General features: G+C 24.8%; 1 non-coding gene across 1 annotated transcript; it reads right to left on the bottom strand.

The window, feature by feature from the left end:
- Positions 1-3818: 3818 nt before the first annotated feature.
- On the bottom strand, positions 3819-3890 carry Trnad-guc. Its single transcript has one exon. It is a non-coding gene; the product is annotated as a tRNA-Asp (tRNA).
- Between the last annotated feature and the right edge of the window lie 1708 nt (positions 3891-5598).

A 5598-nucleotide genomic window follows, 5' to 3' on the forward strand; every position in this document is an offset into this window, starting at 1 on the left:
GTTGCCCTTATTTACTGGAACAATTACATTTTCAAATTAATACCAAATTTATCAGAAATCAAGAAAATCAAAAATGTTTCTAAAATTATATACCTCAAACTATGTTCTTTGTTCATTAAATGTGGATTTTTATATTATTCTTACCTAATTCTATTGTATCTGTGTTACGACACAATTATATAATGTATATATTGATTTGTAAATAGAGCTTTTTCCGTCAATAAAGATGATAATAATAATAATAAAAATATTAATTTAATAAATATAGGTACATCCGTGTTATCTTGAATACCAAAATTAAGTAATAAAAAAAATTATATGTTTGTTTTATATTATTGACTTCTAATTAACATTTAATTAATAACAGTAATAATTCTAGATTTAAATTTATTCTGAAACATGATCAAATGTAATAAAATGAACATTTAGATAATATCTAAAAAATTGTTTTAAAAAAAGAGTATTTATTTATTTAACTTAACTCAACAAACTTAAAAGAATATACAGTATATATAAGAGCTGATTATAATATTATAATACATTTAGTTAATAATTTTTTTGAGGAGGTAATCAGGTTTATAGATCCATTAAAAATCTATTAAATAGTGGATTGTTTGCAAGGTTTTGTAGCCAAACAAATTTAGTCAGTTATAAATATAGAAAATTGTAAAATACGATTATACAAATTATAATGGTGAATATACATTTATAACTAGATTTCTGTACAAAGGAAGTTGAGATACCCCAGATGATTCTAACAGGTAGCATTGAAAATATTTGGGTAGCCAAGATAACATGGAAGTATTTAAATATAATATGTAACTACCAATGATATAGTCATAATTTAACGGTATTTAAATTTTTGTAACTTAATTCCAAGTTACAAATACATTCAAAGACTATTTAAATTCATAAATTGGTACAGCTAATGATTGACAATCTAAGTACATTTCTATCCTATAAGAATAATTTTAACATATAATTTGTGTAAACTTTTAGAAATTTTTCATTTTAATTACTCATATTGATATGATATGAGTGAAATCATTCTTTTCTCAATGCATGTCTTGGAAGTTATATTAATAAGTTATAACGGACATCCAAACAGATTTTGAATTTTGTATTGACAGTTGAAAAAATGTAATTATTTATGTTTAATCTTAGAACTGTTCTAAACATTATCTATATTTTCTCCACGCAAAGAATATTGAAAAGATTTTACGGTGCTGCAACAATTATAATGTAATTGTAGTCCATGGTATTGTACTCCATTACATATTAAAGTTGTTAAGAATCTTTTATATTCAATATACAATTCATGATCTATTTTACGTAGACCTAATATATTTTCTTCACGTTCCAATACTTTACAATCATTGGTGTGACTTTTATTGGTATGTTAATTCTTATTGAAAAAGTCTATTAACAAAACTTATAGTATCTCTTGGTTATCGATTCTATTTTAAATATATTTTATTATTTCTGTTTTAATTAATTTAATTTTTCCATTTCAGATCTGTCCACAAGATAATATGCAGATGAATGCAAATACTACTGCAATCTTGTTGACACAAATATATGGTGTTATCAATTCAAGTTATATGTGGCACATAAAAAAATATTGAAGTCAAAAACACCTCAACTGAGAAAACTGTATATGAAGGTGTGTGTATCAACAGTGAAATACACACAGAATCGATAACATAAGATATAATTATAATTTTTTTAAGATTTTAACAAATTCAAATTTGTGTAACTTGATTCCAAGTTGCTGACACATTCAAAGACTATTTAAATCCATAAATTGGTACACCTAATGGTTGACATTCTAAGTACATTTCTATCCTATACGAATATTTTTAACATATAATTTATATATACTTTTATAAATTGTTAATTTTAATTATTCATATTGATATGATATGATATGAGTGAAATCGTTATTTTCTCAATACATGTCTTGAAAGATATATTAATAAGTAATAACAAACATCCTAACAGATTTTGAATTTTGTATTGACAATTAAAAAAAATTGATTATTTATGTTTAATCATAGAACTGCTCTAAATATTTAAATTTTCTCCATGTAATCAATGAATACTCCTTAATAAGTTAATAATAATATAAGAATATGGTATAAATATAATAAAATTATAAAAATGTGTTTGTAGTAGTTAATTTTTGTTTTGATGAAAGCAATAATGTATTAGATCAGGGATGGCTGCACACGGGCCTTGGAAAGTTTTTTGGCCCGCAAGATTTATCAAATAAAAAAAATTTGGTTTTACGCCAATAGAATATTGTGGAATGCCCACGGGATCGTAATGTATTCTCTAAGTGGCCCGCAAGATCATTTGGGTTGGCCACTCCTGTATTAGACTATTAGATTATCAAGCTAATCAAAATAGATAATTGGTGCATTTCAATATGTTCTATGAAAGATCAACTTACCTAACATGTAAATTTAATAAATTATAATTGTATATGTACAGTGGCAGCTTAAAGAGAGTATATTATTAGTATATTATTGGAGTTAAAGGTCCATCAATAAACCACATTTCTGTATAGTGTATAAGCCTAAATATATTTTTTTTTAATATTAGCATAATAAAATAGTTATTAATACAATAATACATACTTGAATTTAGATATTACACAGTGTTCTAGAAAACTAGGTTATACGACTAATCTTAGAGTATTAAATTTATTGTTATCTAAATAGCTACAATTAGTATATGCATGGTCGTTTGCTATTATTTATATCAACAAACAAGACAACACCTAGTATAATAAAACATATAACTAAAAAATCTCCTCTTAAAAATTGTCCTGAATGTAAATATTATTTTGAATTATCAATATATTTTTTAATGGTTCTATTTAATATATTGTTATTGTATTGAAAGTATTACATTTTTATCCATTTATGTCACTTCAGAATTTCACTATTCCACAAACAATTTTTTATTTAATTAATATTCACTATTATTTACAAATTATATAAATACATTATAATTTTATAATATAGTCAGCATATTCATGGCAATTTTTAGTATATAATCATCTTTTTTTCTGTAATGATTCTTTAGAAGATGCCAGCATAGTATTTGTTATCTCTCTCTAACCCAGGCGCAATATAGTAAATTATACGTTCACAAAAGTGACTAACCATATTAATTTCTCAAATTAGAGTGAAGTATGACCTATTATAGAATTTAAAGTTAAGAACATTATCTAGAACATTTCATAAGCGTTTTATTATATTTTTATTTTAAAGCGAGTTATGAGTTTTTTAAGATATTTAAACAATTTACAATTTTAAAATACTCATAACACGCAATGTTTTGCGTGGGTTAGAGAGAGAGATAACAAATGCTACGCTGGCATCCTCTTAAGTATATTTAGAAATAGTAGTGCTATACTGCTATATATAATCATATGAAAAAGTATTAGCTAGGAGTATCTATATTAAATAAAATACTATAGTCTTGGTCATTGGTCAAAGTATAAACAACTGCTCTTAATTGTTATATATGATATAATTTACATATTCAATACCCCACAAATTAGTTATTAATCATGAGATAAGTATAGTAACACTACGGAGTGTTGTTAAGTGTTTGGATACACTTATAAGTAATAAGTATACATATTTAAATAATATGTACTTTTATTATTAAATAATTTTATGTATAATTATTAATTAAGCACACAAAAAAAATATATTTTAACTCGAGTTCAAATATACCAGTATTCAGTATACCATGTATCAGTCTTAGTAAATGAGAATTGGTAAAAAAAATTGCAAAAAGTTTTCCTCCCCGGCGGGGAATCGAACCCCGGTCTCCCGCGTGACAGGCGGGGATACTTACCACTATACTACCGAGGACTGTGTTCTGATCATCGAATTATACATCTTTTCAATATATTTGTTATACCTACATATTTTGTATATTTATTGTTATATATACAAACAAACTAACTTTGTTTTTCAATATCGTACATTTGGCTTTTCTAACTAATGGACACGTAAGTAATATGTATGACTAGGGCATGGAGTTAGCTACAAATTGCATTATTCAGAAAACACTGCTTTCAAAGGACATAAAAAATCTGTTATTTTGCATATTTTTAAACAAAGTTGGGTACCTATAACCACATTTTGTATAAGTATATTTTAAAAGAACGAATAACTTTTTATAAAAAATTACCCATCATTAACAGATATAAATCAACTACACCGCTGAAAGAAAATATTTAAATACCTAAGAGTTACATTTATTTAGCTTTATCATAACATTTTTATTACATGTGATATTTTTACTTTTTCACTGTAATATTATTATACATATGTTGATATATATGTAGGTATACTAATACCACTCTACCAGCTAAGATTCGCGATGGCTGCATAATAGTCCCAATAAACAAAATTGCATGTTGTCACGCATATATGTAATATAATGCAATATAATATTTTCCATAACTATTTTATACATTATACATAGAAACTAAAAACCTTAAAAAATAAAAGTATACAAACATTTTTTATAGGCCTCTAAATAAGTTCAAATTTTAACAAAATTACATATTTTTTTTATTTGACATTTTTAATTTATTTTAAGATGTTATGGTATTTATACTATGAACATATTTTTACTGTTTTATGGTATTTACAGAAAGATATTATTACATGTTGACTTATACAAGTTGATATTATATGGTATTATGGTATAAATATATTCTATTATCATAATATTAAATACTAATAATATAAAAAATGCAATATTTTTGGGAATATTATTATTAACTTACTGTAATAAAAGTAAAATAAATGACTAATACAATGATATATAATTGAGTTCAAATTTAATAACATACCCATAACAGTGACCCAATCAACATAAATATACAGCAAATCGGTACCCACTTGTTTATCTTTTTTTATAGTTAAGTCTAGAAAATTTAATACTACAATATTTCTTGTAAGTAGCTTATTCTGAAATGGGCTATTGAGTCCTTGACTCAAAAGCTGATAAAAATAATAAATAATATAAATATAGATACAATATACTTTTATTATGATTTAATATTAATAATAAAATAAATGCAATGTTTTTTAAATTGAAAAAAAAAATTAAATCACTCTAATAACCACCATACTTTTAGAAACAAATAGATCAACTAGTGGAGACACTTTATATTTTATATTAGGGGCATTACATAGGCAATCACAATTGTAATTATGGACACTGAGTTGCGACTATATTATCCGTGTCATAATTTACGGACTTAAATATTTGATTTCGTTATTAATATTCGTTAATGTTGTTATTATACTTGATATTTTTGTAGCTATTTTGACCATGTAGTAGGTAAGTAGTACCAATCAGTACAACAAGCCAATGTCGCTTAATAATATATTAAGTGATAAAATAATATTTTGCAGTCCATAGTCGGTGACAGCGACAATCACCACCGTTACCATTTATCATTGCCACTGTCACCATGACTGCAATATTTATTTCGCTGTGATCTGCTTGGTTACCTACTTCTTCCAGTTCACTAGACACCAATGTACCCGTCATTTAATAATT

Source organism: Rhopalosiphum maidis, chromosome 3 (assembly GCF_003676215.2).
Source record: "Rhopalosiphum maidis isolate BTI-1 chromosome 3, ASM367621v3, whole genome shotgun sequence".
In the NCBI taxonomy this organism is placed as follows: Eukaryota; Metazoa; Arthropoda; class Insecta; order Hemiptera; family Aphididae; genus Rhopalosiphum; species Rhopalosiphum maidis.